Source organism: Leptonychotes weddellii, chromosome 10, assembly GCF_054177405.1.
Source record: "Leptonychotes weddellii isolate Sample4059 chromosome 10, ASM5417740v2, whole genome shotgun sequence".
NCBI lineage: Eukaryota > Metazoa > Chordata > Mammalia > Carnivora > Phocidae > Leptonychotes > Leptonychotes weddellii.
In genome coordinates this window covers 89,870,503-89,880,640 of record NC_138378.1, presented here as the reverse complement: position 1 = coordinate 89,880,640, position 10,138 = coordinate 89,870,503, and the positions used below count along the sequence as shown (strand labels likewise).

At 45.4% G+C, this 10,138-nt stretch overlaps 1 protein-coding gene across 2 annotated transcripts in view; it reads left to right on the top strand.

The window, feature by feature from the left end:
• The window catches only part of MERTK (MER proto-oncogene, tyrosine kinase), a 105,059-nt gene that overhangs the window by 628 nt on the left and 94,293 nt on the right, over window positions 1-10,138 (top strand). Inside the window, exon 1 of one of the 2 annotated variants that reach the window (XM_081796792.1) lies at window positions 19-156. The exons of the other annotated variant lie outside the window; for it this stretch is intronic. The gene's annotated coding sequence lies outside the window, so the exon portion shown is untranslated. Of the gene's footprint in view, window positions 1-18; window positions 157-10,138 lie in introns of those variants that run through there. 2 annotated transcript variants of the gene reach the window in all.

Below are 10,138 nucleotides of genomic sequence, written 5' to 3'. Positions count from 1 at the left end.
TTCTGGCAGCCGCGGGCCCCATCTCCCGAGGGACCGGTGCCGGGAGACGAACAGGCTGGGGAGTTGGGGTCACATTCCTGGTGCTGCGATCGACCAAGGACGGGAGTCCGCCAGGGAGGGACAGCCGTCCAGTCTGCTCCCACTGGGCTCTTATAGGTAATGTTAGTACCTCTTTGCAGGGACACCCTGTGAATGTGGGGACCCTGGACACAGGGGAAGCATTCTTTTAATCCCTGTTATTGCTGAACAGAATCTAATGTGCTTGGACAGCATCTAGGTTTGTCCCGATTCGGTCACATTCCAATATAAGGTTCTAGATTGATAAGTGGAGGCAAGGTAAGGCGGGTTCCATTCTGCGTCAACAGCCTGTTCGGAGGCTAAGTAATTAACAAGTTTTAAGTTTGATCGCTGATGCATTTCTTGAGGAAGCTGGGAGAAACTTAACCAGCCTTTGCCAAAAAGAAAAAGAAATGGAGGGGGGATATTTTGAATAAACACATCCCTGGCATTTTTTCTTAGTTAAAAGTTTTCTATTTCCATTCAGCATGTGGTTTTTGTCTCTTGACGGTGAACATGGCTGAATAGCTTTTACCTAATTACAGTCAAAGATATTTTTTAAGAATACCTGGAAAGTTCAATTTATAGTTAAGGAATTTACTTAAAATGTTTTCCTTTGAGGTTTTCCTTTGAAAGCTCAGTTGCTCAAAAAATTCTTAAACAGTGAACCCTCTTGTTACATATTAAATTACATAGCAATTTATAATTTGGGGCCACATAGCAATTTGAAGCAAACATCAAAAGCCAAAAGCAATCAAAGAACTGAAACAGTTCCATTCTCCACCCCCACCAAACCCTAAAAAATTCTTCAGCATTTCTGCCAGATCCCGTTTTTTATAATCTGCTGCAAACCCATTCTATTTTGCTACTACTGAGGACTGACCATAAATAGTCTTGGAGGTAGTGAATGTGGTGAAAATTAGGAGAAAAGCAACCGAAACGATTGTTTTGGTGCTTATAAGATATTTAAAAATGGTGTGTTTCTCTAAATTTTTAAAAAAACATTATCAAAAACCTTTTGTAGCAATTAGCTTTAGTCAGATAATCATAAAAGTTCGCTAAAACCCACCCAGCAGGAAAAATGAAAAATTTCTCCACTTTTTCTTCGACGTTTTGCCTTTTTTTTTTTTTTTAAAGAAAAAGAGAGAGAGAGCTGGGGGGTGGGGCAGAGGGAGGGGAGAGAAAGAATTTTTTTTTAAGATTTTATTTATTTATTTGAGAGAAAGAGTGAGAGAGGCAGAGGGAGAAGCATACTCCCCACTGAGCGAAGAGCCTGATGGGGGCTTGATCCTGGGACTCCCGGGATCATGGCCTGACCTGAAGGCAGACACTTAACTGACTGAGCCACCCAGGTGCCCCAAGAGAGAGAATCTTAAATAGGCTCCATGCCCACCCCAATGCGGGGCCCCATCTCATGACCCTGAGATCATGACCTGAGCCAAAATCAAGAGTCCGACCCTTAATCGAATGAGCCACCCAGGCACCTTACCTTTTGCCTTTTATCTTGAATTCGCCAGTGAGATGTCTGACAGTGTTACATCTTACCTTGTGAAAGCTTAAAGGATGGGATTCTCACTGGCAGAATTAGAACAGAAGTAAGAATGTTATGGGTAGAGACTAAAAATGGAAATTAGACCCTTTGTCCAGTTTTAAGATTTTAGAGAGAGAGGGAGAGAGAAAGAGCGTCAACGTGAGGGATGTGTTTGTATACAATGGAGAGGAATGGATAAACCTAATTAAAATTTACATCTCACTTTAACCCAGAACCCCAAACACACACACACAGATGCATACACACAAACACCATCCCACAAAGAAACACACACACACACAGAACTGAAACTGCTGAACTAGTGTCATCAGACTTTCCAATCTGTCCTTTTCTGCTCAGTCTCTGGATGGGGGAGCCAGTGAGCAGTGAAACCAGGCAAAGGGCGGCTCTCTAGAGGGCCAGGGAGAGGATAGAGGAGGAGAAATATAAAAGTGAAGGACTTAGTCCATCATGAAACAGTATGTGTAGCCGAACTCAATCCTTAGAACAAATTGGGCTTTTTTTTTTTTTTTAAGATTTTATTTATTTGACAGAGAGAGACACAGCGAGAGAGGGAACACAAGCAGAGGGAGTGGGAGAGGGAGAAGTAGGCTTCCCACCCAGCAGAGCCCGATGCGGGGCTCCTTCCTAGGACCCTGGGATCATGACCTGAGCTGAAGGCAGACACTTAACAACTGAGCCACCCAGGCGCCCCCAAATTGGGCTTTTAAAACCCTTCAATGTTAGTGTTTCCCTCCCAAGCTTATGGAATGCCAGAACGCATGTTACAATATATTGTAAATATTTTCCCCGAGAGAACTTGAAGTTCTGTTGTTTACAAGCTTTATGACAATGGCCTCAAATGCTTTTTGGAAGTAAGCAGGGCACATTTTAAAAATAAATAGTTTTTAAAAAGTCATTCCGATCCCCTTTTTTAAAGTGACAACTGGAACACAGTTATGTTCAAAATTAACAATAATTTTTCAGTTTTATTTTTAGAAATAATTTTCAGATAATCTGAGGAGCAGGGCCAGTGAGTTACCAGTAAGAGCTGGTTATGAACAGGTGGAATCTTTAGATGTCCATGAACTGGGAACATGTTACCGGATAGAAAAACTGAGCCAGGGTATCGGATCCCCCCTACCTATAAATGAACACATAGGTGTAACCATGGCTTCCTACATAATAGCCAGGATGAAATTGTAAAGAATTGGATGGTGTTGTCTCCTTGTTTAAAATTCTCCAGCGGCTTCCCACTCCCCCCAGGGTTTGCAAAGGTGTGAAGAGCCTCCCACCCCCTTTGCCCCATTTCCACTTGTTTCATGTTCACACTGCTCCAGCCACAAGTGTCTGTCTAGCTCATCTGCAGTGGATATTCCCTCTGGCTGGAATCTTTTCCCCAAGATCTCTGCATGCTGGCTCCGTCTTGGGTTTCAGCTCAGATGCCCTGGAAGAGGGCTTCCCTCCCACACCAACCAGAGTTACACACACACACTCTCTCTCTCTCTCTCCATTGAATTTAATTTCCTCAGAACACTTTTCACTACCTGATGGTGTGTGGTTTGTTTTTGTTGTTGCATTTGTTTTGGTTTTGTTGGTTTTGAATGTAAGCATCCAGATAATCCCTTTCCTTTTTACCAGCTAAAACTAGGTTTTCCAAGTGAAGCCTTCTGGCTGCAGTGCTTCACCCATGTCAGATGCTCAGTATCTGGATGGTATCAGAGGGCCAGGCCTCTGTGGGTCTCACCATGTGCTCCTCCCCCTTCTCTGCTCCTGTTGGCTCACCCAGACACAGAATTGCTGCAAAACAGTCTTATATTTTGCCGTGATGCCAAAGTGATTTCATTACTAGGAAACTTAGGGCATTGAAAGAAGATAGATTTGGGGACTATATTAACCCAACAGAGCAATATTGACATTTTATATTTTCTTAACTATTCCAACTAGAGGGAAAAAAAGGTCAAAAGCTGATTTTTCATGTTAAAACAGAGATAGCAACTCCTTGCCAGAGGCAGGTTGCCTGATACCCTGTTAGTTGTGACCCTGAGTGCCTTGACTTTGGCCCATTGTCACTAGTTTAATCTTACCCAAAGCACATGGCTCTGGGTTGGTATGCATCTCAGTAGAAGGTTAATGATTATAAAAGATGGAAAAAAGTAGGTTCACCACAGGAGTTTCTTGGGACTGGGATGAAAATGTTAACAGGGGGGCTGGGTAGTCAGCAAGCTGGGCTTCATGTCCCACCTGACTGGTGTCTGGGGAGCCCTGGGGGCCATGGGTAACTCAGGACATCAGTTTCCTCTCTGGTACCATGAGTCTCTTCACTAGTCAGAACAGGCAGGAGGATGAAATGAGCTAAGGACAAGTGGTAAATGCTCCAAAAATATCAGCCATCACTGCTGTTGGTTCTCCTCCATTCTTCTGGACTCACACTTTGGGCTAGTGTTTTTCCTAGACAAAGGGTGTTGGAGGGAAAGGTTCTTTTCTCTCTGAAATGTATCCTAAGTTGCAGCCTGAAATACGAGAACAGAGCTGTGAGCCACCCTCCACCAGTCAGAGCCTGTCAGTGAAGGGGTCCTAGAGCCCTAGAGCGATCAGGTCCTTGTCGCCGCTCTTTAGGGCTTTGTTCCTAGGAGTTCTGCTTGCAAAACCCACGCTGGTCACTTGTGGCTTGTCCCAGGAGGCAGGGCCTGCCTTGCTGCCACTCCTCCCACTCCGCCTCACCCGTTACCTCCACTTGTTGAGTTCAGGCTTAGCATAGTACAGGAATAGCTTCCTGTCATGTGCCTCTCAGGAAGGTATAAAAATGAAGTCCAAGTCCTCCTCAACTTTTCCCACAGAACACTACTCCAGAGTGGGTGTGGTTTGTTTTTGTTGTTGCAGTTGTTTTTGGTTGTGTGGGTTTTGAATGTAAGTATCCAGATAATCCCATTCTTTTTTATCAGCTAAAACTAGGTTTCCCAAGTGAAGCCTTCTGGCTGCAGTGGATACAAAATGAAGCTTTGTTTCTTGGATTAACTGTGTACTTGTCTGAGTGTGTGCGTGTGCGGGTAGTCCGTGAGCGCGCAGGCACAGAGCTCCAGATGCACTCCTGGCTTCCAGACTCTTCCTGTTTGGTGACAGGGCTGAGCCAGCCCCCAGGTACCCTGAGGGAAGCCCAGACTCCTCTGCCTCCTACACTCGGGGCATGCGCTAACCCCTGACTTGGGAAGTAAACTTATTCTGTCTCTTCACCCGTGTTCTAGTCCTTCTGCCTCCAGCTGAGGCTGAAAATGCAGCCTGGCAAGGGTTGAGAATTCCATTAGGATCTGTGGGCATGACCTGCAGGGGAAGCCCTAGGCTGCCACGTCCAGGTGACCTCCTCAGTTCCTGGTGTTTTAAAGTGATAAACGGGACTCCTGGGTGGCTCAGTCGGTTAAGCATCTGCCTTCGGCTCAGGTCATGATCCCAGTGTCCTAGGATTGAGCCCTGGGTCGGGCTCCCTGCTCAGCAGGGAGCCTGCTTCTCCCTCTGCCCCTGCCCCTCCCCCTGCACATGTGCGCTCTCTCTCTCTCTCTGTCAAATAAATAAAATCTGAAAGTGGTAAATGAAGAAAGGGTGATTATGTCTTATACATGTCATAGAGAAACCTACAGGGTTCTTTCACTTAATGGTAAAATGGATTTTCCATGAGTCTTGGGGGTGGTTGGGGAGGAACAGAGGGGGAGAGAGAAAGAAAGAGAGGGGACGGATGTTGACTTTATGTTTGGACCAAGATCTTTTAGAAGTTTTACACCAAAAACTAAGAATGTTTGAGAGACTTTTGCTTGGAGAAAACCCATTTCATTTCATCTCAATTTATAGACTTTCGTGAGAGCAAATTCTATGCTCCTGTGTCTCCTTGTACCCAGTCATTAATGTGTCTTCTGGGTATTTTTCAGTCGTTTCCTTCAAAGGTTCTGTCTGGCGCCTGGAGTGTGGGCCAAGGTCCCAGCCAGATCTGATCATCACAGTGTTAGAGCCCTGCCCTAGTTCACCCGGGAAGGGGGCTCACCCTCAGGACATAGGTCTCAGGTTGGCATTTGACAATCAGGCAAATGCTCCCGGACAGATCTCTTTTTGTATAATCTGCTTTTTTGGAGGGCTGGGGGAGCTCCAGTTACCTCAGTATTCAGGGACAGTAAACATCGTACGTAGAATCTGCCTTCGCTGTGGTCTTGCCTCTCATTAGACACACAAAGGAAAGCCTTGTTTATCTTGGAGAAGCGATTGTTTTGCTATTTTAAGCTTTAGGGCTTGCTCCAGCGCCGAATAGTAGACTGGCCTCATTATGGTTTTTGAAAATGATCTTTTCTTTACAAGTCAGAACAAGCTGTCTTAGTGGAGAATATTAGAACATGGACTCAAACTTGCTGAAAGTTGTTTTCTGTCCCTGAGCTACTTAGTGAATGCACAGTGAGGTGATAAATATTCATGGACTCCCAAGTGCTGCCTCTTTGCGGGGCTGGTTTTCCACTTGCTGCAGTACTTAATGGTAATGCCTCCACACAGGAAGTGAAACCAGCCCTTAAGCCTTTTTACAATTCTGCCTCATGATTTGAAGATTTGTCGATGAAAAAACAATGTTCTTTGAAGGTTTTGGAGCAAAGGAAAAAGGAAGCTCATTAGATTTAGCATTCCATCTAAAGCATTCGTTGAAAAATATAACCACTTTGGGAATACAGAGATAGAAGTTCTCATCCCAGTTTTGATATTAACTTGCAGGGACACTTGGAGTGTGGTGCTCCACATTTCTGAAACTCCAAATCCCCACCGATCGAATGGAAGGGCAGATAGGTAATTCTGGGGCCCCATCTGGGCAGAAAACAGATTCTGTCTGAAGGGGAGAGGGGGGTGGGACACTTTCTCAGTGTGGTTCCAGATTGAGGGTGAACCTCCCAGCTCTGTGCCTGACTCTGGCTGTGAGTGTCCTCAGGCATCAGCCTAGAAACGGGGCCAGAGGCAATACAGAGTCTTTTGTAAAAATGAGTCATACCAGTGGGTTCTGTCCTGTGGGCATCTGCCATTCCCTGACGCCTGAGCTGTCTGTGCCCCCATGAAGTAGCCCCTCCAGCTACACAAATGTGTATTTCAGAGAATACTGGACGTGCCCAAACAAATTATGGCTTCTTACTGTCCAGTCTGCAGGGAGCATGGACTTTTGGGTTCTGGAAGACATGGGGATGATTATATAGTCTTTCTAGAAGGGCTGGGCAGAGTAGAACATGTCTCCCCAGGGTGCACAGCAGAATCCCCAGGGTCCAGGGGGGAGTTATCATTTTTAAAAGTCTGTTCATTTAGTATCATGATGTAATTTTATATTTGGAAATTAAATAAGTATTTTATAATGTGAATTGTAGGATATAAAGCTCATAAGCATTTTGGCTAGGAGGACAAGGAGAAAATCAGCTAGGAAGCTTTTTCAAACTATAGAAGCCCACACCCCACCTCGGGCCTATGGACTCAGTCTTTAGGGTGCAACCTTAACCAGCAGGAGTCCAAGCCATTCTAAGCACATCTCCTGATACACCCCACCAATTCGACGTGTCTGATTTTTGAGGAGGACTGGGGAGCCTCACACCTTCCCCCACTGAAGCCCCCCATTGCTCCCCACTCCAGTCTCCTCCCCTTGCCTCACCTCCCCCAGAGAAAACCACTCCCCCACACTAGGTGTTTTAATTCCCACGCATCTCTTTACCCGTTGACAACACATAATTGTATTGGTGACGCTTTACAGTGTTGTTTGACACCATGTCAGGTAGGGTTTACTTTTGGTTGCATGTAACAGAAAACCTCACTTCAGTGGCTCAACCAAAAGGAGGGTATTTCTCTCCTATAGCAAGCAGTCTGAGGGTAGCCAGGCCGGGGTTGGGACAGAGGCTCCATGATGTGGTCAGAGACCTGGCTCTTCCCGGCTCTTTATTCCGTCTTTTTTTTTTTTTAAAAGATTTTATTTATTTATTTGAGAGAGAGAGAGAGCACATGAGAGGGGGGAGGGTCAGAGGGAGAAGCAGACCCCCTGCTGAGCAAGGAGCCCGATATGGGACTCGATCCCGGAACTCCAGGATCATGACCTGAGCCGAAGGCAGTCGCTTAACCAACTGAGCCACCCAGGCGCCCCCGTCATTTTTATTATATCGTTTTAGAGCTCATTGTCTCTAAATGGATACTGCATCTCTGGGCATTTCATTTGCATTCCAAGAAGAAGGAATGAGGAAGGACAAAATACAACCAGTTTCATGCTAGCTGAGTCTACCCTTTTTAGGCCATAAGAAGATGATAGCCTTATGTGAAGCCCCGAACTGTTGACTTCTGCTTGGGTTTCCCTGGCCGTTCCAAGCTTCAAGGAAGAGTGACAAATCAAGTGTGGTTGCTCCCTGAATGAGATCGAGTCCCGTTTGTAAGGAAAAGGGGGACCTAGCATTGAGCAGGACACTAGCAGCTGGTGCTATGCACACATGGTAACATTTTATATAAATAGTGTGCTTTCTTTCAGCTTGCTTTCTCACTCTGTGTTGTTTGCTAGACTCATCTGGGTTGAACAGTGTTGCCCTAGTTTATTTATCTTCATAGGCAAATATGTGGATACACCGTAGTTTATTTATCCGGTCTCCTTTTATTGGGCATTTAGAGTTTTCTACGTTTTTCTGTTACAAACAGTGTTGCTGATGTGGAAATGTTGGGGTTCAGAGCAGACAGTCAAGAAAGAATTCTTGAGACGTTTTCGGTGAAAAAGGTGGTTTTAGTAAAGCACAGGGACAGGACCCGTGGGCGGGAAAAGCTGTACTGAGGTCCTGAGGAGTGACTGATTATATACTTTCAAGTTGGGAGGGGGTTAGGGACAGCACAAGCTTCCCAGGTATTTTGGAAACAAGGTTTCCAGGACCCTGAGGGGGCTAGCTATTGTTAGGAGAAGGTCTTTTATTGCTGTTAGTGAAAACCTCAGTCTTGATACCCTTCAGATGTATATCAGTGGGTATTAGGCTTGCGAGATGACTGCCAACACATATCTTGGGGTAGAGACAAAGGAAGTTTCCAAAGGAATTTCCATTTGTTTAAAGTAGACTCACAGGATCCCGGGAGGTCCAGAGATGTTAAGCCAAGATTGCCTTTTGCCCTTAGCCAAGTGTCAACATCAAGAGGCTGAGCTACCAGAGGAAGGTCCCTCCACCTGTTTTAAGGACTTATCAATGGACTGGAAGTAGTAAGGAAATTTAGTTTTTTTCTTTTGCCTTTGTTTCCCACATAATTGCCGTGAGCATTCTTGTTTTTAATTTTTTCCTTAAAAAGGTTTAATTTGCTATAATAAAATGCACAGATTTTGTGTCAAGTTTGAAGAGTTTTTGACAAATATGTGTCAAAACCATTATCCGAGTTAAGATAGCCATGAACTTGCATGCATGTCTCACTGTGGACATGTGTGAGTCTTTAGGGATGGAAATGCTGAGTTGTAGGATGTATCAATTTCAGCCTCATCATATATTGCCAAATTGTTATTAGAATAGAGGAAAACCTTTCTTCTGCCCATTTTATAGGTAGGTTATTGCTGTGGAAGATCTCGACTGAGGCATTTCTTCAATACCTCAAGAATACTCTAGATAGATCTGGTAATGCTGTTCAGGGCTGGTTGTAGCCAGGTTGCAAAGCAGGCTGAGACCATCTTAGCAGCCCCCACTGGCCCTCCAGGCTCACCACCCAGCACCCCATCCCCGCCGTTGCCTGGCACCAGGCACACTGGAGCCCTGTTCTGTCCAGTCCTCAGAACCAACCACAAGCAGGGGCTTAGGAGCTGGAGCCTGAATGTGGCTGGTGAGGCGAGGGTGGGTGGGACCGGGAGAAGTCCCTTCACTCCTTTCTACCCGTGATGATCTGCACCAGTTGCTTAGCACCTGTGAGCCTCAGGCTCCTCACTACAAACTGGGGGCAAGGATACTTCCTGCCCAGGATCAGAGAGGATCGTGTAGGTGGAAAAGTTGGCAGAGTGTGAGCGTCCAGAGATAACACAGGTTCTGCGGCTTTTGCCTCTTACCCAATAGAAGCTATTAAACATAGTTAGATTTTTAAAATTAAATTTTTAGGATAATTTTAGATTCTTATGCTGTTTCTAATAAGAAATAAAATGGAGAGGGGCGTCTGGGTGGCTCAGTCAGTTAAGCAGCTGCCTTCAGCTCAGGTCATGATCCCAAGGTCCTGGGATCGAGCCCCACGTCAGGCTCCCTGCTCAGCAGGGAATCTGCTTCTCCCTCTCCCTCTTCCTCTGCCTCTCTCCCCGGCTTGTGCTTTCTCTCTCTCTCTCAGATAAATCAATAAAATCTTAAAAAAAAAAAAAGATTTAAAATTAAAAAAAAAAAAGAAATAATATGGAGAAGCCCCCATGTACCCTTTACCTAGTTTCCTCTGAGGGTAACATCTTAGGAAACTGTAGTACAATGTCACAAGCCAGATACTGACATGGATACACTCCACCACTGCAGGATCCCTCATGGTGCCCTTTTAGAGCCTACCCATATCCCACTGCCCTCTCACCTCCTT